The 24535-nt window shown below is 31.3% G+C and overlaps 1 protein-coding gene across 2 annotated transcripts in view; it reads right to left on the bottom strand.

Annotated features, from left to right (window-relative positions):
* The window catches only part of LOC132732833 (uncharacterized), a 127484-nt gene that overhangs the window by 11205 nt on the left and 91744 nt on the right, over window positions 1-24535 (bottom strand). The window contains exon 1 of one of the 2 annotated variants that reach the window (XM_060719350.1): window positions 9333-9621. The exons of the other annotated variant lie outside the window; for it this stretch is intronic. The gene's annotated coding sequence lies outside the window, so the exon portion shown is untranslated. Of the gene's footprint in view, window positions 1-9332; window positions 9622-24535 lie in introns of those variants that run through there. 2 annotated transcript variants of the gene reach the window in all.

Here is a 24535-nt window from a genome sequence, read left to right as displayed (position 1 = left end):
TTTTATTTGCTTTACATTTCATAAAGTTCGTGTCTTCCAAAATAACACTTTCAATATAACCTTTTTATTTCCTTGTTAAAGTGCAATTTTGTGAATTAATACAGATTTAAATAGCTTTCTTTAAATACGAGTTTAATTCGATATTTCAATTTCGTATACATTGTAAAGATGTTTACATTGATAGAGATTTGTGAATCAATAAAGTGTACCTGAATCACACAAGCAAAATACACGATTCATGATTAACAATTATTTGTCTGATAAAGGGTTTTGAATACGGTTACACTATCTAAAGACGTACGTATTTGAATGGAGAATAAAATGATCAAATAAATGGAATAATAAAGCAACAATGAAAGTTGCCCCCTTCCCAAAATAGTTAATAAGTTAAGAAAAGTTTATTTAATATAACATTAAGCATGATCTACATGTATGATTTAAATAAATGCGGTGGCAGGTATAAAGATGGCGCGCGCAAGTCTTGATTAATAAAGAAATGGACCACCGTATATTTAAAATAATTGACTTTACTATTTTCAACTCCATTTTTTTAATCAACAAAGATTATATTAATATATTTTATATTGTTTGGCACAATAAAGGCGATGTGTATGATTAAGGATTACAAACACTAACGGAAATTCTAAATTAAGATTCATTGCTTTGCTTTGGACACTTTTTTCTTACATTGAAACTGATATCTTATATTGGAAGCTGTGTTCCAGGTGTAGCATGATCATTTAAGACGTGAAAGGTCCGCGGTTTGAATCACAGTCCAGGCCGCAGAACTATTTAATGTTTTTTGTTTATGTGATGTCAACATTTCTTCTCAAAGAATTAGCCAAGATATGAAAAGAAAATGTAACAGTTGTGTTTAAAAAACAAATATAGAAAAGAATGTACATATAGAAATTTTGAATGCAAGTTAGAAAATCTAACCAAGCAAAATTCCGAAAGTATCAACAATTAAAACTGTAATGGCTAAAAAAATCTAAACGGTTAAGTATTTTAGAGTTATAATATTTTTTTAACTTATGGTCACCGGTTTTAGATGTTGGAGGAAAAGATATGTCATTCTTGAGTCTGTGAAAAGAGGAGGCTATTTTATGTTCATGCATTTTTTAAGATGAACAAAGTGGTTAAAATCAATGATCACATGTTACTTAATGACATTTGTCAGATGTAAAGGTCCAAAATGAAAACAAAAACATAGATTATTACTTCAAAAAAGTTAGTTGATATACACAAAAATAATGCTTCAAAATACAATTATTTCATGTGCAGAAAATAATGCTTCAAAATATGCCTTGGTGATTGAATTCGGGAAAAAAATCAAAGAATTTAAAATAAAGAAGTGTTATACTTTGTAGAAAAGAATATAAAAAAAATTATCAAAAGCTGATTTTTATTGGCGCCTATTAGTATCTAAATGTAATTCTTTATTGTTGCGCCTTATACTAATTTGAGGTAACTGTATTTGTTCACCTGTCCGTAGTTTTACTATGTTTTAAACCCTTTCTTAACTTCCATATAAATTATAATGAATCTCAATATGTGCAAAATCACAACGAAATATACAGTTTATGAACTACTGTACAATTGCATTGGTATGGCCTTAAATATGTTTTATTTTGTTATTCATTCAATACAGAAATCATATATTTCTCATATTATTTTTGTCAATATGTATATGGTTATTATATTGCATGAATAACAAAAGAAAATATATTTAAAACTAACATGAATGAACTTTGAAGTCTGATCTTATTAAACATATTTAAACTAGATCAAAACTTGAACCCATTTAATCTAGGACACTAGGTCAAGTTGTTTATTTTATACAGTTGCAGCATCACTTTTAATTTCAAATTAAACAAGTAGATTTGCATATTAATAGAATAAGTAGTACATACATCATTTATTCTCAAGCACTGACCAACGAAATAAACATTAATCCCCTTCAACATGATAACCATTTCTATAAATAGAATTTCGGGAAACTTGCAATATCTGCAAATAGAATTTGAGGACGCGCATCATTTATTTTGCTTTAAATACTCGTTTTATCAATATTTATAGGTGCGTTTGTTGTAAATCCTAGTTCTTTTGGTAAACTTATTGAATGAAAATAAATCCAAAATAACTTATAACAGAGAACGTTATTATATTTTTTAAATACATTTAATTTTAGATTTTACTCAGCAGAAAAAAAATCAACTAGGATTGGCACTTTGTTATTTACTTGTTATCAACAGCAACAACAACAACAACAACATTATAATAGTGATTAGTGTGTACATCTAATGGTATAACAAATTGAAAATAAAATGTTTGTAAATCGACGAGTGTTGTTCAAAATGCGATCGGACTGTGGCAGATATTTCCTCGTTTAGAAATAAAACACCTTGTTTGTTCTGCCAAAAGTAAACATCAAAATATTCCTATCTTTTAAAAACTTTCGCAGTTAAGACATCTGCCTTAATCGATTCAGGAAACCGTACACTAAGTGAGGGATCCGACCAGTGAGAAATAACTCGTTTATTTTCCCTTTAACAAAATGTAATTTTTAAAACGTTTGCATCAAATTGCTGACGTTTAAAATAATTTACGCAAAAGTATAATTCGGTTAATAGCATTCGGAGTTATTTACTGATAATCATTGCTTTTAGTTTAGATTAAGGTCTTTAATGTTTTATAAATGTATTGTATACACGATGGAATTGCGAACTTGATACCTCGTTTCGCTCTTGTGTTAATTTCTTCAATCATTTAAATCATACGATTGTGCCATAAATAGTATTCTATCGTGACTTTCAACAAATGTGGAGTGATTTTACCCATGCATCTGACATAGACCTATTCTGTGAAAATATTGACTAACCTCTTCGCACATCTGCAAAGTCTGATCATTGCGCATCTCTCACTAATCTCTATCAATGATTGTATTGTCTTATGATGAATGTACTTGATTGTTTGTAAGGGAGTGGAAATATCGGTTAAAGTATTTAAAGCGTTCAGTAGGACAATCGGTAGGAATTTTTGGCAGGGCATACAAAAAAGAAATCATCTACCCATACAAGTCATCGGATTACACTATTTAACAATGTGAGAAATATTTTGACATACCTAAACCTTTTATTTCATTGAATTTGACGGATACATTATCGTCTTAAAATCCACGGTCAATATGAACATAACTCGTACATGCAAATGAAAGGCAGTAATTTCCGATGAACAAAAACTGAACAAATACTAAATATATCCGAAATTGACTACAGTGTATAAAAGCGTACCAAGCAATTGTGTTTATAGATTGTTCTTTTTATTTAACAATGAATGTTTTTTTATGTATTCTAGCATGAAATATCACATCTAATTTGCCTATTGCGCCGCTTATGCGCATGCGTGCTAGTCTGTTTAACCGGGATTTCACAGCCATTAATAATGATAGTTTCTGTCGGGATTACTTAAATCATGGTTATAAATAGTGTTGGTATTAGGGATTCTGCTTTACTCTAGTTTGGTGTTTTGTTTTTCAGTCAATCAAACAACGGACTAATATTTTATAGACGATATAAATCATTCTTTTCAAAATGTTACATTGATTTTGCATATTGTGTACCAGACTGTCCAAATACATCTTAACTTTTATGAAAAAGAAAACAAACAAACAAATAAACAAATATCCAATTATATATGTACTTTTACCTGGCAATTAATCAGACACAAAGGAAACTTATTTCATAGTTAATACAAAATGAGATTTTGTTTCAAATCAATTTTATGCCATTAAAAGAAATTTTCAACCAAATACAATGTTCATGAATTAAAGCCCTGCATATCCCATTTTAATATTATTTAAAACCGAAAGATATCTGATACATTTATTAAAGTTCATTAATTATATGATTAAATGATAATATAAAAGTTGCTACTGAGTTATAAGGTACTAATACATGCCAACTCTTCATATTACTAGTATTGTATGCCTTTGCATTATGTTAATGCATATAAATCTAAACACCTTCATGATAATGTTTTACACGCCATATTGATATCATTTTCTTACAACAATACTTGTTCGTCTCTAGAACCTTTTGATGGCATTGTAGGGTTGTCTTGAAGTTAAAAAAAAAATATTTACAACAATGTTGAAACAGGAAATTGAAAAAATTATACAAGGAAACGCCTACTTGAATGATAGTAAATAAAAAAAATATTATTTTAAACCCACGTTTAAAAATTCCGTAACGGGTCAGATTAACGCTGAAAGAAGTAAAATCTATTCATGTCGCCCACGCAAATAACTCATATACCGGTACTTTTCCAGTTAATTACCAATAACATAAGTCGAAGAGCATTATCAAGTCTTGATAAAATACGAGCTAATGTACATGTAAATCGGTTAATGGTTTTCTCTTTGTCAGTCTATTCCACTTATAACGTAATCCGTGTTGACGATTTAGCATTTTAGCCTTAAAAATTCAAAATGAAATAATAAGATTTGGGATTTAGAAACAGTGTCCATACGGCAGTTATCATGGAACCTTTCCAGTCAAAGAAAGTGGCGTATGATCATAGAATAGACCTTATAGGGGCCAATCAACCTTTATTTTAATACGAGACCTTGTGATATCTGAAAAGAAAAATGCTTATGTTCATTACCCAAGTATGTCTTGTGTGGAGTCATCTTTCCAAGATTAAGTTTATGATTTGAGCAAACCTGACGGAGGTCTAGTAGACCATGTTTCATATAAACTATAACACAAGAGCCATCGCCAGACGGGGATCCTGTTCGACTTTTTCTTTCTTTAAATGTCAAACACATTGAACAAAGAATATTGCAGTAAAGAATACTGGTAGAAATTATAATATTATAAATTAAATTTCTTAATTGGCCTTGGCGGTCAAGGTTACATTTGAATAAATTATCATTGCCAGTTTTGTAATGGGTGATTATTTTTCAAGAATGTAAGTTTTGTCGTTAGTGTTTTTTGTCCAAGTATAACTCAAATTTGTAAATAACTTAAGAAAATTTCATTAATTTGACCTTGAAGGTCAATGTTAATTAAAGTTCAGTGCCATTTAAGAAAAATTCAACGTGTCGGTTTTGTCGTAAGACTTCTCTTGTCCATGTATATATGAAATCCGTAAATAAATAACAAAGTTATTATAATATAAGATGAATACAATATTTGACATTGACAGTCAATTTCATATAAAGGTCAATGTCATATTTGAAGAAATTTACGTGTCAACTTTGTCATAATTTGTTTTTTTCCAAAGTACTTATCAAATCCATAAATAGATAACATAATAAAGATATGGCCATATTTGCGATATTAAAAAAATTGACCTCAAGTGTTAAGACCAAATTAAGGCAAAGTCAAGTTTGATTAAATCTTCTTTATGTCATGTCCGATAGATTTATGTGCCCAAGTATGAAGACAATCTACTATTTCTTACAAATTTATTGCCAATTTAAGCAAAAACTGTGAATTTACAATAATGTGAGTGTCAAGTTCAATGTCATTTCTATTTAAGGTCAAATTGGGTGTCATGTGCTTGAGTCATTGTTTAACGATAGATGTGCTCAAGTATGAAAACTTCATAGAAAAAGACCAAGTTTGAAGACAAGCCATTAATAAACACAGTTATAGCCAATTATAAATAATATCAAGCAATATTCAAAAACTTGACCTTGAATGCCAATGTCATTGGTGCGAGAATGTTAAGCTCAGTCTGGTCAACTTAAAGGTCTTGTTCAAAGGGTTGTTGTGTCCAAGTATGAAGGCTATCATTTGAGAAATAAAATAAAATTGACCAATCGGCAACGGCAACAACGTCAACGACAATATGACTGTATCAATAGCTTTTTCCCCGAAAAAGTCGAGCTATAAAAAATGTATGCGTTTCTGAGAATGCCAATGGCAAATTTGGAACCCGTGATCATTATTTGTAGAACCTTAATAGAAACCTTTCTTAAGATGATATGCACGAGATATCAAAGCTATTTATAGGTTTATCGTTTAAGTGAATCCCATCATACGTAATCAGTCAGAAACTGATTTTAAGATATTTCATTGTTCAAATAAGAAACGTAATTCCTGTCATTATTAATAATCATAAAGCTTTAAATCATATAGATCTCAGTTATATTTATATAATATCCATCATATCGTATGCATGTTAATAACTTCTTGCTTATATAATAATGAATCTTATAATCATGTAGTTTTGGTATTCGTTTATCATTATTATTATTATTAGTAGTAGTAGTAGTAGTTATCGATCGATAAACTATAAGTATGTGAAACTTCCGTTTCTTTTGTCACTCCAGCTCCTATAAACCCAGATAAACAACGAACCAAAACCATAACATAAGTAAAGCTTTTATGATGAGAAGATTGAAATTTTACATTTCTAATGGTGAGAAGGGTAATATGGCGTATACATTTAAAAAAATGCATACTTACACATATTATGGATGTATAACCTTTTAATCTAACAAAAATAGATGTTCATTGGTCGTGAAAATCGGCTCTCAGAGTTAATCTATATGATTATCACAAACAGGGAATCAATGAATAATTCGTGCAAAGATGATATTTCACATTTTGCTTTGTTCTTACAGTAAAGCAATCAAACAAGAACAAATAAAAGTCATGTATATTTGAGAACAGGCGACATTTTCTCTCAATATATTTTCCCAAATGATTTAATGAACTGTTTCTACAAATAAACTGTTGGTTATATTAAATACTTTTTATGGTAGCAAAAGTCATTGTTAGAGTGCTATGACCTAAATAAAAGAAAGTTAAGTACATTAAGTAAATCAATATGCCCGTTAACGTACTAATTAAAGTATATTGAACCTTTGACAAAGACAATGTAATAAAAATTATTGTGGTTATATTGAAAATAGGACCAGAAATGAAACCTTTATTTTTAAAATAAAATACGTACATGCATGTTTAAAACTGTAATGTTCAGTCCTTTGCTGTAAACAATGAACTGTATTCGAAGTTATAACTAAAGGTGATCAAAAAGTATAAAATTTGATATTCTTACAGTCATTCAATTGAAACGTACAATTTGTATACTTTAAAAGGAAGAATATATCAATTAATAAGAAATTCACTAATAGACGCATAATTGAGTTTAAAAAAAGAACCTTTTTTATCTTTTCTTTTCTTTTTTCTTTTGACAGTGGGCGAATGAATTGATACTTTGTGCACACGTTATTTGTCCGCACCAACATCAAATGATACATAAATTCCTATCCCTGCAGACCTCATTGGGGTCCTTTTAAATACATGCAATTTCTAAACCTGACATAAAGATTTCAATGTAAGCATGTTAGAAGTTATTTTTTCTCTTATTAGCTCACCTGTCACAAAGTGACAGGGTGAGCTTTTGTGATCGCTTTTCGTCCGGCGTCCGTCGTCCGTCCGTCGTCCGTCGTCCGTCCGTCGTCCGTAGTCCGTCGTCCGTAAACTTTTACTTTAAATGACATCTCCTCATAAACCACAAGGCTTATTTCATCCAAACTTCACAGGAATGTTCCTTTGGTGGTCACCTTTAAAAATTGTTCAAAGAATTTAATTCCATGCAGAACTCTGGTTGCCATGGCCACCGAAAGAAAAAACTTTAAATATCTTCTTTTAAAAAACCATAAGAGCTAGAGCTTAGATATTTGGCATGAAACATTTTCTAGTGAGTGTCTACCAAGTTTGTTCAAATAAAAGCCCTGGGGTCAAAATTGGCCCCGCCCCGGGGGGTCATTGATTTTCCCTATATGCATATAGTAAAAACTTAAAAAATCTTCTTTTAAAGAACTCAAAGAGCTATGGCTAAGATATTGAGCATCAAACATGTTCTAATAAGTGTCTACCAAGTTTGTTCAAAGAAAAGGCCTGGGGTCAAAATTGGCCCCGCCCTGGGGGGTGATTGATTTTCCCTATATGCATATAGTAAAAACTTAAAAAAAATCTTCTTTTAAAGAACCAAAAGAGTTAGAGCTAAGATATTTAGCATGAAACATGTTCTAATAAGTGTCTACCAAGTTTGTTCAAATAAAAGCCCTGGGGTAAAATTGACCCCGCCCCGGGGATCATTGATTTTCCCTATATATGCATATAGTAAAAATTAAAAAATCTTCTTTTAAAGAACTCAAAGAGCTATGGTTAAGATATTTAGCATCAAACATGTTCTAATAGGTGTCTACCAAGTTTGTTCAAATAAAAGACCTGGGGTCAAAATTGGCCCCGCCCCGGGGGTCATTGATTTTCCTTATATGTATATAGCAAAAGCTTAAAAAATCTTTTTTGAAAAAACCCTAATAGCTAGAGTTAAGATATTAAGCATGAAACATCTTTTAGTGAGTGTCTACAAAGTTTGTTCAAATAAAAGACCTGGGTTCAAAATTGGCCCCGCCCCGGGGTCATTGATTTTCCTTATATGTGTATAGCAAAAACTTAAAATCTTCTTTGAAAAAACCCAAATAGCTAGAGTTTAGATATTAAGCATGAAACATATTCTAGTAAGTGTCTACAAAGTTTGTTCAAATAAAAACCCTGGGGTCATAACTGGCCCGGCCCCAGGGGTGTCATTGTTTTTAACTATATGTGTATAGTAAAAACTTTAAAAAAATCTTCTTTTAAATAGCCCAATAAGCTAGAGCTTAGATGTTTAGCATGAAACATCTGCTTATGGGTGTCTACCAAGTTTGTACAAATAAAAGCCCTTTGGTTAAATTGGCCCTGCAACGTTGGGGGGGGGTGTTGGGGGGCCTATATACAGGTGAGCGACCTCAGGGCCATCATGGCCCTCTTGTTTTCTAATTGATTTATCATACAAAAGATGGCGTACAAGGATATGGAATGTATATAATTTAAATTATAATCATGGGCAGTGTAAAGAAACAGCTGTGGTAAAATGTTACACATCAATAATGTATGACAATATGCATAAATAGCAGTATACAAATGTGTATATCTTTAAATGCAAATGTATAGAGTTAAGTGCAAAATATGAATGAATATGCAATATTTAATGAATGTAAAAGTATACTTCTGTTGGAAAATCTAAAGTCTTTTTTAACAATGTGATTGTAAAATTAGTAAATCGACTTTATAAATCTTTCTATAAAATATAGTACGAATAAGGAGTGAAAAAATCAAACATTTATTGGGTAACAGTTCATGAGTAAGGAATTGCAAATTGAAAATGTCTATTTAATTGTGTAAATCAATCAATTACAACTATCAATTCTTTATACGGAAAATACTTTTTTCAAGAAAATACATTTTGAATTGTATGTAAATACTTACATAAATATCTATTGTCAGTCTTGTTACAACGCAGTTTATAGAACATGAAGTAGCTTTATTCTTTCACAAATATCACACGTATAATATAATCCAACAGATACAATATTACAGTCTTTGATATGATTAACTAATGGCATATTTACATTTGCCCTGTATTGTTATGATAGCTAGTTTGTTATTGTTTCAACGAACTAAATAAACCTTTTCCAATTATCTATTATATTATATAAACACTCCCACAATGGTTAAGATGACTAGGTCTAATAACTCTTTTAACAGCGCATCAAGTTACATTCTTTGTGATTTATATCCATATAGAACCAGTTCCTGTAGTACATTTATCTTTTGAGTTTAACACAGTAGATCAATGATCAACCCTTATAAAATTCGCAAATGACATGGATTTACGATGATTTATAAAGCTTTATAGTTACCGGTCTTAAGTTTTGACAGATATTGTCAAAATTAGATGAAAAGAAGTTAAAATATAAATGAATTCACACTATTTTAATCTTCATTAGGCTGAAATTTGATTCCTAGAATTTTAATAACGCTCACTAGGCTTGACAAGCCTTTTCGAGTTCATTCGTATATTTAAATTACGTCTCAATTCTTTTCCGCCAATGTTTAATATAATAAAAGGAATTTTATCCCCAAATTTTTTTCTTTAACATTTTAATGCGGTGATAATTCATAAGTTATGAATAAAATCTATGATTGAATAAATTACTATTATACGAGTATTCATTATAATATTTTACATATGCTTGTTGCTTCCGTAAGATAATTGTATACACTGAGTATATATCACCTTTTTAGATAGTACCTCAAATACGCAATATTTAAAGTTCAATTTACAGATAAAAATACTAAAATTACAATAATGTCAAGTTTCCAGTTTAAGTTTACAATTGAAAAGGATCGGAAAATACGTGACCTTTCTCTTTATGTTAGGCTGAACTGGTTTTTAAAAAACACAATGACTTGATTTACAAAATAATATAGTTTACAAGTTCACTTCGTGAAAAATAAGCGGGTCTATTGCACTTGACTAAAAGTTAATCGTATCAATACTATTTATCAGTACTAAATATAAACATTTCATGACAAATTCGAAATACCTGATGATGAATGATTATTGTGAACATTTTTATTTTAAATTATAGTCTATCCCATTAAAAATTGAAATGAACTTTTGCCTGGTATGAATTAACAAAACGACGTTGAATAAAAATTAAACTTGTTTGTAAACTAAAAAAAGTCACCCTCCAGATTTTTCAGGATTTTTCTCTAAAGTGCCTAATTTTCTTGTAAAAGTAAAGTTTTATTTCTCTACGGCAAATTTCTGTTTTTTATTTTCCGTAGTCATTGCCGAAGTACTCTTCATTTGGAGATGAAATTGAGAAAGCACGTGTCATGTTTCTAAAATGTACATGATGTTCTCGGGGTCGTTTTATGATTATTTTACAAAGCCAGGGCTGGGAATCAAAACGGCGTCGTATCCTACAAAATGTAAATAAACGCCGCCATCTTGGAGCGAAAAATGTATGTTTTTGTATATAAAATATGATAAACAAGATCAACAAGGAAAGGCGGCGTTCAATGAACGCAACCCCCATATGACCCAGCAACAAGAAATAATAGCAAGGAGCCCAGGCGGACCCCAAACATAAAAAGGACAGGGCAACGACACGTTAATCATTAAATGATAAATAATTATAACTCTTTTTGTTGGAAATGACTGAAAACCAGATATATCTATTAACACGCTACACTTTTTTCCGCTTCGTTCGGTATATGTTGTTTGCCCAAATATTTTGTAAAACAAAAGTTATACCGAACATGCAACTCGAAGCAGGGCAGAATTTTTATGAAATCGTGTGGATACGACGCAGTTCATATTGCTTTATCAATCGTTTTTTTTCCTTCAAATCAATTATATACTCGTTTTTAGAGTTCATCATAAACTGCAAAACATAATTTTGCATCATCTACTAAACTTTCATTAAAAAGAGATGTTTATTTTCCAAGAAAATAATGATTTGACGAAATGATACGACGCAGTTGAAAATAAAATATGATACGACGCAGTTGTACTTTCATTGCAGGCTGCATATTGGTTCAACTATTTAAATTATGTGCTAGGTATGCTAATAACGTCCAACAACATTTCTTCAACTTAAGTCAAAAGCAGAGGTCACTCATTGGTTCCATAACAAGAGCTGTCACAGGAGACAGCAAAGCTCGACTAATAAAATACTGGACGCAGTAAGGAGGACAAAACTATGAAAGAAAAATCAATTACGTATAATTATGTATTAAGTTATAGTAAAAAAAAATATTTGTTAACATAAATTCCAAGATCAAGGGGAATAATTCTAGAAATAGTTATGCTAAAGTTATGGACCTTGTCACATAACATTTGTGTAATGATAACAAATATATATTTGAAGTTTGAAGTAGATACCTTAAAAAGTAAAGAAGTTATTATATTTCTTAAAGAAAATCCTAAGTTCAAAGAGAGATAAATGTGTAAATACTGTTTCAAGAGTTATGAACATTGTCACATAAAATGTAATTGGTGATAAGGAATAAGTATTTGAAGTTTGAGGTAGATACCTTTAAAAATTAAAAAAGTTATAAAAAATAACATTTTTTAGTAGAAAAAATCTAAGTTTATGGGGAGATAATTCTTGCAATATTGGTGCTAGAGTTATGAACCTTGTCACATAAGATGTGGATGATGATAACGTAAATATATTTGAAGTATGAAGTTGATCCCTTTAGAAATAAATAAGTAACAGTAAAAAATAACATTTTTATGGAAAATTCTAAGTTCAAAGGGAGATAAATCTGAAAACATTGGTGCTAGAGTTATGAACCTTGTCACATAAGATGGGGATGATGATAACGTAAATATATTTGAAGTATGAGGTTGATCCCTTAAGAAATAAAGAAGAAACAGTAAGAAATAGTACTTTTTGAGGAAAATTCTAAGTTCAAGGGGTGATAAATCTGAAAATATTGGTGCTAGGGTTATGAACCTTGTCACATATGATGGGGATGATATTTTTAGAAAAAAGGTCTTCAGCCAAAGAGCTACAGTTGGTCCTCAGACGTGTGTGGAAAATCTGGAGTTTTCTTTTGCCATAGTAAAAATATTTCGGTGGCTTTTGAATGTTAGGAGATATACTCTTTTTAAATGACGATAATGTTGGAGAGTTGCGAACGTCACTTAGAAGATAAAGGCTCTAGTTGTGGATGACAAGAAAGAATTATAATATAGCGTGGTACGAGCTCTAGGAGCCCTGTAATAGTTTTGATTTCGTAAGTTATATGATTGTTCATTGGTGGAAACTTGTAGCATTTCAGAAAGATAAGGAGGACCAAGGTTTTTGGTCATTTTATAAAAAAAAACAAGTTTGTGTTGGTTACGACTAAATTTAAGGGATTCCCACCCTACCTCGGACATAAATTTAACAACTGACACAAGTTTGGTTGCACCCGTTACAATACGAGCTGCCTCGTACTGAACCTTTTCGATTGTTTCCTTCTCTTGAGATGTACAGTTATCAAAGTTAACAACACCGTATTCTTAAAGAAGACATATAAAGTTTTTCCAGTGAGTGACGATCAAGGATAAATTTCAAGTTTCGCATTACATTCATACGCTTGTAGGCTTTCTCAATTTTATAGTTTATATGAATATTCCATCTGAGATCAGAAGAGAAAAATACACCAAAACGTTTATGATGAGTAACTTCTTGAATAGTCTCCCAATTTTTTATCTCTAAGGGTGGATGGACTTGGTTGCCAGTTTTGCGAGTCAAGATGAGATATTCTGTATTTTTTTCGGGTTGAACTTTACCAACCAGGTTTTGGCCCAGTCGGAGATAGTAGAGAGAGATCAGAATTAAGAGTGGTAGCAGCAGAGGTAGGATCATCTACAATTAGATATAGACTCGTGTCATCAGCAAATCGGCGAATATTAGCTTGTTTATCGATAACACATGTAACAGTGTCGTTTATTCACGTTTAGAACAAAAGAGGTCCCAAAATAGATCCTTGAGGTACTCCTGCTATAACAGTGTTCCATTTAGAATGTGCACCAGGTATACATTGCCTGCGGTCATGGAGATAGGATGAGAACCACGGAAGCAAATTACCATTGATGCCCATACATTTAAATTTAAACAATAGGTCTTTATGCCACACCCTGTCGAATGTTTTACTAACATCACAGAATATGGTACGGACTTCCTTATCGGCGTCAATAGCTTCAGTAAAGAAATTGTACAGATATTTTAGCTGGTTTGTTGTTGAGTCACCAGGTTTGAAGCCTGACTGCAAAGGTGTTAGAGGGTTGTTGAAGTGGCGGTAGTTGAAGAGGTGTTTGAAACCAATTCTTTCGAAAACTTTTCCAATTGTAGAAAGAAGAGATATAGGGCGATAGTTTCCAGGAATAGACCGGTCACCAGATTTGAATATAGGCGAGACAAATGCTTCTTACCAACATATGGGAAATACCGAAGAACATACAGATTCATTTAACGAATCGGCTAAAGGAGTATAAAGCTCATTATACAACTCTGCAAGAATTATATTGTTTATACCGTTTGGACCTGCTGCTTTACCCAATGGTAGGTGTTTTAGGACAAGTGAAATTTCATCGGGTGTTATAGAAAAGAATTCCATATTTGATGTACGAGGTTCATTTTGCTGGAAAATCGCAGCAGTTTGCTCTGGTTCATTAAAAAGTGTTTGGTCAATAAAAAAGTCGTTCAGTATGTCTGCTTTTGTCTTTTTGTCTTCAGCTAAAATATCACTATTTTGCAGAGGAGGAATAAAGGAAGAGGAACAGGGTTTTATAAATGATTTTTCAGCAAGGACCACCATGATTTTGTGTTTTGCTGTGATGTCTTAAGATAATTTGCAAGATTTTGTAGTTAATTCGCTTTAGAAATGTTTATTTTTTATATAATATTTTTGCGAAGTGTCCTAAAGTGCAACCAATCGTGTTCTGTGTTGGTTTGCTTAGCTGTTTTTGTAATATATACGTCTTTGTCTGATAAGTGTCTTTAAGTTAGGAGGAAACCAGGGTGGGTCATTTGGTCTAATGGTTACGTTTCTGTTAGGAATACATATTTTTGATATATCTATTATGGCTTCTGTGATTTTGTGTGCGTATATATATCTATGCTTTGATCTTTAAATTGGTGCCAATTTGTTGAAGCTGCAAGTTCTCGATGTTGTTTATAGTTGCCTTTGCCAAGCAGCCATATATGCCTTGTATAAGTGGGAGTATTTGGTTTATTAAAATTTATCAGGCCAAAAACGAACGGTGATAGCGAACAGGTTGGTCTAGACAAGGATCACCAACACCAACAGTGTATATGAATAAAGGATTCGATGTGAGAATAATGTCGATTAGTGAGTTGGAGCTTTCAGTAAAGTGGGTTGGCTCTGAAATAAGTTGAGTAAGATAAAGTTGCTGACTAAGTGAGATTAATTTTCTAGAGGCGGTAGAATTAAGCATTTTAATGTTGAAGTCTCCCATGATTATGATGTTTGGTATACCGGAATCAACAGCAAGATTAATGGGATCTTCGATTAAGGAGTGTTGTAGAGTAGTGTAGTGTAGAAATGTTAGGTGGGCGATAGTAAGTACCAAAGAGAAAGTGTTTTGTCTTGCTAATAATTTTAACCAAAATGCACTCAATTCCTTGAATTTCCAAGTCATGACGACGTAAATAAATAACGATAGTAGCTTTTTACATACAACAGAACTCCTCCGTGACTGCCCTCTAAACGATCTTCCTTTCGGTTCATGAAAGCTTTAAAGTTAAACAGTTTGGTGTAAACTATCTAGCCCTGATTCAAGAAAAAGGGTATCAAAACCCTTTTAATTCGGGAAAGCGTTCTAGTTTATTTTAAACTCTAACATTGTTTCACATAAAAAAAAATGAAAAATCTTCAAGCTATTGGATTTTGTGAAAGGAATACTTTTAAATTGATTTTTGAAAAGTCTGGCCCGGGGTTGGGTGCAACATCACCAGAAAAGCATACAAAAATGAAAAACCAGAAGGAAATTGGGTGCTTATTAAAAAGACAAATTCAAATAGAAAATTTACATTTTTGTGGTGAAGTTCAAAAGATGTTCGTTTTTAAACTGAAAGTACAGTTTAATATTTCGTTCTGATCAGTGAGTAGAGATTGCCTTATCAACATGGAAGATGGTATTGATAGGTGTAGGAATATAAGAAATATGACATACAATCGCCAATGTGAGTTAAGTTTGAACGAATTGATGATGACTGGTTTGGCCAATGGTTTCATCTTCATGTTATTCCTTGTTCAAAACACATACAAGACACACCAGTCATCACAGAAAGTTCAATTATGTAAATAATAGACAGTGAAATAACTATCGAGAGGAAAGGATAAATCAAATCGGTCTTTGAGAAGTAAAAAAGGAAAAAGTAAAAAAGAAAATTAAAATTAATCATAATGTATAAATATGATTCGTGTGAGATAGAAAAATATATAACAAAAGAACTAAGAGATTCATTTTAAAGTTATTAATGTGCAGTTATATTGTAATAATAAATAATTGGAAAGAACGAAATTAAGCGTATATGTATGTAATGAACAAAATAAGTAGAAAAAAGGAGATCTCAATAAATTGTCAATAATTATTTGTCTTGAAAACCATTAAATAATTTAACATGTATGTATTGAACAAAATAAGTAGAAAAAAGAGATCTCAATAAATTGTCAATAATTATTTGTCTAGTAAACCATTGAATAATTTAATATGTATGTAATGAACAAAATAAGTAGAAAAAGGGAGATCTCAATAAATTGTCAATAGTTATTTGTCTTCTAAATCATTAAATAATTTAAGTTACGCAACTACATCTTCTGGTGCAAAAATATAAAGTGTGTAGTTTAGCCACTGACCCTGTCACCAGATTTTATGTAAATACATGTACACCAGTATTGATATACACGCACGTTCAAAGTAAAATGTTTTCCCGTAATTATATTTATCTGTTACACAAATGATATCAGTCTTTATAACATCAAGTTGAAATTGCATAAATATAAAATATTTTTAGTATGCATGCACTTACAAAAAAGAGACAGCTACAACAAAAAATACGAAATTATCAATCATACAATTATGTACATAACACCAGTAATGCCGCGTCAAAGGTGTATAAATAAATATATAACAGTATAGGTATATACATGCAAGTAGAAAAAAATACGCTTCCACAGCCGGGCCAAATAACACCGAGTCAGCCTCTTGACCAATCTGACAATGGGAGAGGTGACGGTTATATTTACATATTTAACTGAGAGCATACTTATATGCACTTGCATTTTATTAAGACACCATCTAATAGCATCAATTAAAGTAACATGTTTTCACACATTTAATGACAAACAACACTATCAAATATCATTTAAGTAATGTATGATGCTAGCAAAAACAACTCGTATAAGTTTAACTGTAGCAAGAAATAGTAAAATCACGCAAAAAAGTATCAATCAATCAGATTTCCTACAGCTCAAGTTGTGAATTTTAAATATTTATTTATAATAAGAAGATGAAGTTTATATATCTGCGATAATGTTCGCAGTATTAAACTTAAGATACTTCAAGTTTAATATACAAGTGTGTTTTTCGTTGATTTGTAGTGGTGGAAAATATTTTAGTAAACATTCATAACATATACATTGCATAGTGTTTTAAATTCTGTTAAAGAATTAACATTTACAACCTTGTTTCTCGCATGTTTATAAACAAGGATATATCAACGCATTACTAAAAGTAAAACGGTTTACTATCAATAATAAGTGAATATTGACAGCATAGTACAGTGTGAAGCATACAATGATATAATTAGTTGGACACTTTTCTAAAGTGATATGCTTCAATAGTTATCAGGTATGAGATAGTCACATTCGGTATATACTAGTTACTACGATATACTACGTATAGTACACTGTTTAACAAAAGTTTGTTATTATCAGTGAAAAGCTGCTAAGTCGTCGCTGGTTTTGATGCGGATATATTCAGTACAAAGATTGTCATCACTTGGATTTGCGCCCGATGATAATATCTTGACCAGTATCGTACCGTCCGCTGACCATGCACCTAGGACCTTTCCATTACCTGCTAGTTTTCTGGCTTCATAAAGCAATTTGGAACGTTTCTGGGTCAGATGCTCGTTAATGTATGTGCCACGTAATCCATGCTCGGCTTTTTTTAGATCAGTTCGTTTAATGTATAGCTTCTGGCGGGTTCTGTAAGAAATAAATTTTACAAGTATGTCTCGTGAACCGTTTTCTTTGGGTTTACTTACTCTATGGCACCGGTCAATATCATCAAGACTCAGACCAGTCTTAAGGGTGTTACAAATGTTCATCACGAGGGAATCTGGGTTTTCTCCTGTACTTTCGTCAACACCTCTAAGAAAGTTACGTTTACTGTACTGGTCGTCGGCATCACGTTGAGTTTCGAGATTTTGTACTCTCTTTTCAAGACTTACAATACCCTTTCTTAGGGTAGCATTTTCAGTTTCTAATGAGTTTATTTTTGTCGCGAGACCCAATATAACACCATGAACTATTGTTTTAATTGATGAATGAAGTGTAGATTCCAAGGCATGTTTAATTCTATATTCAAGTTTGTCTGCTAGAAGTTCTAGAGAATTATCATCCAACTTGGTTTTACTCATTGTTACTTCCGGTATTGAAGACAGTTCAAATGATTGATTATGTGATATGTCTAATACCTTTTGTGAATTTTCGTTGATTTCACGGTTTGTGTCAGATGATGATTTACGATTTCTCTGCGCTGGCGTATTACTCATGTTTATGCGTTTATAAAGTTGAGCAGTATACTTGAAAGTTCATTGAGCGTCATGTGACTGGTCGGCTACACTTCACGTGCAATTTATCAAAATAGTCTATCAGTTGATTGTAAATTACTACATAAACTTTCAGTCTATAGTGCAGTCTTTATTGCAGTTTATTAAGTTTGCAGAGTTATCATATTCGATAAAATGTAAATCCTGAACCTTCTGCATATATTCCTCCCACAAAAATCACTATTTTTTATTATGACCCCTCACTTTTTTCGTAATGCTAATTTCACTTAAGCCTTTGGGAGTGTTTTTTACTGTTAATGCAAGTGTACCACGTGACTAAGAATTTTGTACTGTTACATAGAAACTATTTAACAGTATAAAATCTGGTCACGTGGTCTATTTTCCAAATAAAATAAAATGAAATAAAATGGCCGCCATTTTTTTCTCGATTCTGATTATTTTCGACGTTAAACCCCGATAGAACATCAATTTCTTCTCTGGAGTAACTATGACACCCATAAAATTTAGTTGTTTGCACCCTGGTGTGCTTTTCGTGTATAAAATATCTTTTTGCTGAATAGTTAAAAAGTGAACGTCTGTTTTCAACGGAAGTACTTGCAATGTAAATAATTATGTGTCAAACTGGAACAAGCAGACGATTTAAGCATGCATCAAAGGATTATAAATTTAACAATTTTATTCAGTGAAACGTTACAAATATGGTGGATAGACATAGGATATCATCGTTATTTTGTCAAAAGCCATGCTAAGAATATTCTGGAAACAGAAGGATCAGATTTCACAGATCATAACCGTGTAAATGGGTTAGTGTTTTGTTTTCTGAATAAAACCTAGCTTATTGTATGTTTATGATTTGTAGATATCATCACATGCATAAAGAATAAAAGAAAAAGAAAGCTTCTCAAGTAGGCCTAAAGTACACTTAAAACTTAAAACGTAAGGACAGTTAAGTTATTGTTACTCTTGGTTTATTTTGGTTACAGTTCAAGATTTAGGTGACAATTTCAGATTATCGTAGTATTTTTGTTCGGGGTAATAAAATAAATAACACATGGGTTTGTGAGTAACAGTGAAAATATCATCCCTCGTAAAATACTGTTTATATTTTCCTCGGGATGATATTTTTACTGTTACCCAAAAACCCATGTGTTATTTATATACTAAAACAGCACTTTTTATGTTAGCCACGTAAATATTGACTTATCGCCATATTGACCATATTCATCAGTATTGAAGAAGTTTTCACAATATTGAACAGAAAATTTAGGTCAGATTATCGCATCGAATTTACAACAGCCTAAAGACATGGCATCTCAAGATACTAAAGTGTGATTTTTATTTGATAATGAATTGGCTGAAAACCTAAACAAAAGTTTTCAGAAAATGACTTCACAGAGGATTACCCCCTGTTTACATTGAAAATTTCTCTGCTAGTCTTATCGGAATAAGAAATTTAAATGTTATTTTCTTTACAATGAATTCAAATATTTATAATCTTAAAACTTCACGCCAGAAGTTAATAAAAAAGTTGCTTTTTAGTACAGTTGACGTTAACAAATTTTGTTGAAAAAAACCTAAATCAGACAGATGTGTCCGACCGAGGTCGAGCTGTTTATGTTTACTGAATTCAAATCACATGAACTGAACTGCTATGAATTCGAAAAATTACCAGGGACTTTTTATTCTTTCGTGTGGAAAACCTATCAAGCTAGTTTCAAAATATCGATGGTTCTCTGCAGGTGCAACATTTTGCCTGAAATAATGCCCAAAAGCGCACCAGAGGTCCTCGCGCCAGTAAAGCTAATGTGTAGAGTGAAAGTTTGAAAAAAAAACATTATCATTATCCAGAACATGCAGAACCACAGTTAACTTAGAGCGTAGCTAGCCAAAATGAATTCAAGTCAATTGATTTCTACATTTTATTTGCGAAAAAAAATTCGCGATAATATTGAACATATAGGAAAATATAAGGAATTATTTCATATATTATGATCAATTAGGTAACATGTTCATGTTTAATTGAAAAGTAGCTTCTGCAATGTAAACTTTCAAATTAAATGTTATACTAGTATTGGACATGACAAAATGTATTCTAAATAATCAAAAGCAACAGAACATCGCTATACACCGCAAATGATCTAGGTTTTTTTATCTAGCGCAAGTGATTATTCCATGAAAAATAAATATATTGCCGAAATTATCCCTGTTGAAAAAAAACTGTCAAAAATAAAACTGCGTCGTATCATATTTTATTTTCAACTACGTCGTATCATTCGTAAAATCATTATTTTCTTAGAAAATAAACATACCTTTATAATGAAATTTTAATAAATGATGCAAAGTTATATCTCGAAGTTTATGGTGAACTCTGAAACAAAGATATAATTGATTTGAAGAAAAAAACGATAGATAAAGCAATATGAACTGTGTCGTATCAACACAATTTCATAAAAATTCTGCCCCGCTATAACTTTTGTTTTACAAAATAGTTGTGCAAGCAACATATACCCAATGAAGCGGAAAATAGTGTAGCGTGTTAAAACATATATCTGGTTTTCAGTCATTTACAACAAAAAGAGTTAAAAACAAAAACATACTTTTTTCGTTCCAAGATGGCGGCGTTTGTTTACATTTTGTAGGATACGACGTAGTTTTGATTCCCAGCCCTGAAAGCTGGATCTATGAGATGTAACAGTTTGGTTGCAATGCATGATAGAAAACTTTTTTTAAAAAAGCAACAAGAACATCGAGTCACATGGAGTAGATCAAGAAATTGCACCTACTTTTAAGCTAAATAGAATCCTTATGAATTTCGAAATATATCTTTATAAACGTCACGACAATTCGCAATCTGAAGATTCCTTCATTGCCAGTTTCTATCCAGTTCCGTAGATCCCATTTTTTTACTTTGAAACTCCTGAATGGCATGATTCCTACACTTATGATGATCCAGATTATTTTATAATCCGTCTCATTACTAAAACATTGTTCCATTTGTGCAGTTAGATCTATCTGGGTTAGCAAATGAAATCTGTAAATGAAAGACATCATAATTCAGTATGTTCCAAATCCATAATTCAAGAACGGCCCATCAATTTTAGTTCAACGTTACAATGTTTATAACTCTTGAAAAATTCCTGACGAAAAAAAAAACATTATTAAGTCAAAAACAATTTACAAAATAAAATATTATATTTTATGACTCGCGCTTTTCATGGATGATTCCAGTTGCGGCATTGACAGAGGGTGGTTAGATATATGCAACCTCATACAGATAATTTTAAGCGAGAAAAATGTGTCTTGATGTTATTTACAATAATTTTTGTATACCCAGAGTTTGCAGGAATGTTTAAAGTACACCTTCAATTAATATCTAACTATAAAACGTTTGATAACATTTAAATAATTTTAAACACATTAATGACATGAATCAATGACAGTACAATACTTCTTACATTAACTCACATATAACCTATTTTTTTATTTTATGTTTTGAAACTTTTTTATATATTTCTCAAAAGTGATTTCCCAACATAAAATCATTATCTAGTTATTCAAGACTTCTGTAAATCCTACTCTTTTAGCTACAAAATATACCATATGCGTTATTTTTTTCTCCCGCGAAAAATATAGCTATTTTTTTCACTGAATATTTTCAAATTTTAAGAAGGCTAAAATTATTGAGGACAACACTCTGTGTTTCTCTTTGACTCGATATCCCCTTCATATTAACATAATATGTAACACTTTGAGTCTACAAAAAAAACAACTTACTTATTGTCCCTTATTGTACGCTCCAAGTCCATCGTATTCTTAATAATATCATATCACTGCCGGCATTTTTGGACATTTTGTTAAATTATGAGACGGAAAATTAATCTGTATTTACGTGTATAGGCCTACGTTTGGTTGCGCAAACTATATTCTTATAATTTACATTCTTCCTCGCACGCACACGCGAGTCTGTGTGCTTTCATTAATTAGCGAATGGGCTAGTTTAAGTAGACACTGTTCAAACCAATACTGAAGATATAGTGAATCAGTTCCCCTTTCTAAATACTTCTTGTCAGATTTGCATGATAATGTAATATTTATTTGCGATTTCTAACGTCAGGTTTTTGTTGTGAAAGTTAAAACCTACGAAAAGTTTTAGCGCACGAACATCGCACCCAAAATAAGAAAGGTAACATATTTGTGTATTCCATCGGACCTGGTTAATTTAATTATTTTTAAAAAGACGTGGTACATACTTATGGACAGAATTCAGACAACTACAGAATTATGAAAATTAAACATTAGCGAAGAACCATTTTTTAGTCTTCTAGCTAGTGTTCCCGTTCCCTTACGACGCGTTGCGGTTTTCAACATACGCGCTATCTAATCAAATCACTTCATATTATTGCTCTTTTTCTCTTAAAAAGAATATAAAATACGACAGTATATCATGGTTATAATATAATTATATAAATCTTTGTTTGTTATAATTTAAAAAGCGGTTACTGACATTTCACTTCAAATGATTTTTAATTGATGATTTTAAATAAATAGTTTGCTAGTAAAATTGCCCTTTTGACACCAACTTTGTTCTCATTTTTCATTTTAATGACAACAGCTAGTTATTGATAAGTAAGTAAATAAAAATAATCATTTTTTTTATAATTACCGAGTACATTTCACGCTAATTGTGAGACGAACCCTAAATGATTACTGTCAATCTCCCCTTAATTCTTCGGCGTAGATCTCTGCCACCAAGGTCCCAATATATCAGAATTTCTGATATACTATATTTTTTCAAAAAGTGTTTTATCTACTGCTTTTATCTATCAGATGAGTTTTCTCTCATTTATTTAACAATGTTTATGAATAAATAAATAAATAATATGAATATTTAGAAATAATTTTAAAAATTATGAAATTATTTTCTACCGAGACGATATTTTGATATTTTATATTTTTTGGCTTTTGAATTTTTTTTTTTCGTTATTTTGTATACTTTCGATAATTTTTTGATAAAATATATCGAACTTAGGCACTAAAAGTTAAAAATAAAACAGAAAGAGAAAAATAACGTTAGATTTTCTTTGTAACGGTCGATATTTACATTTGAATTTCGACGTTACGTCATGTGACTTTCATCATCATGTGACGTCTTTGAAGGCAGTGATTACAATTCTGCCAAGGGAGGTAATCACTGTGAGGAGTTTGGATTACTGTATGGGCGCCGCCATTTTGAAATGGACGTCACGTCAGGTTACAACGTAAGTCAACGGGGAAAATATAATTTTAACATTTTGACCATATTCCTGACTTTAAGGGAAAAATGAAAAACATGCCTAGAGATATTGACTGGTAAACATGACATTAATTTAAATGATTTTACTATTATATTTAATAAAAAATGGAATATTCAAATTTGAGGGGATAGACTATAGCATTTTTCACACAGTTGTTCATGTTATGCCCTTAGAGAAGAATATAAAATCAGCCTTTGATGTAACGCCCTTAGAGAAGAATATAAAATGAACTGCATAAGCAAATAAAGTAAATGTGAGCAGAACAGAAAAAAGTTATTCAAGTACATATTCATTATACATATACATAAAAAGTACTCATAATAAAAATCGCTATATAATGGATTAATAAGCCCATTATCACACATTCATAATTTGAGACTACCGGTATATTCAATTTAAAGAATGAAAAAGTGCAAGCTTTATATAACAAGGCTTGGATATCCAGAATATTCATTTTTTTGTATTTATCAATTCTACATGTAGAATTACACTAGGTTTAACATAATAGTAACGTTTACTTTATTTTATATTATAATATAGACATACATGTATAAGTGAAAAGTGATATTCACCTTCACGGTCATGTTTATAACAAAAATTGCAATAACGTTCATTTCTACTAACTCTTTTTTTTCCATGTATTTTGCTTCAGTTGTCATCAAAATGTGTTTACTCTCTAGGTGGGGTCGGGTTTTCCCCTTTTTAGGACTAACCCTTTGTGGCGGTTGGTCTCGGCCCAGTGAATTTTCGTAGTCTTTGTCGTATAGTAAATCAGCCATATTTGAGGTTTTAAGGGACTAAACTGAGGTTTAAAAGCCTAAAACATAACATTTGCATTTCTTACATGCATGAGCTGAGGTTTTTAAAACAGATTTCTTTGAAATAAATTGAAAATCGTATTTTTATGTTTTTATTAGCCCGTTTTGATTGAAAAGCGTTTAAACGTCTTTCATTTTTTGTCATTTATTTACAATTTGGATAGTTATTCCAGAAAAACGAAGTGCGCCAA

Source organism: Ruditapes philippinarum, unplaced genomic scaffold (genome assembly GCF_026571515.1).
Source record: "Ruditapes philippinarum isolate M1 unplaced genomic scaffold, ASM2657151v2 ctg3445_1_1_1_1, whole genome shotgun sequence".
Classification (NCBI taxonomy): domain Eukaryota; kingdom Metazoa; phylum Mollusca; class Bivalvia; order Venerida; family Veneridae; genus Ruditapes; species Ruditapes philippinarum.
The sequence above is the reverse complement of the archived record's forward strand: the minus strand, read 5'-3'. Positions and strand labels throughout refer to the sequence as shown.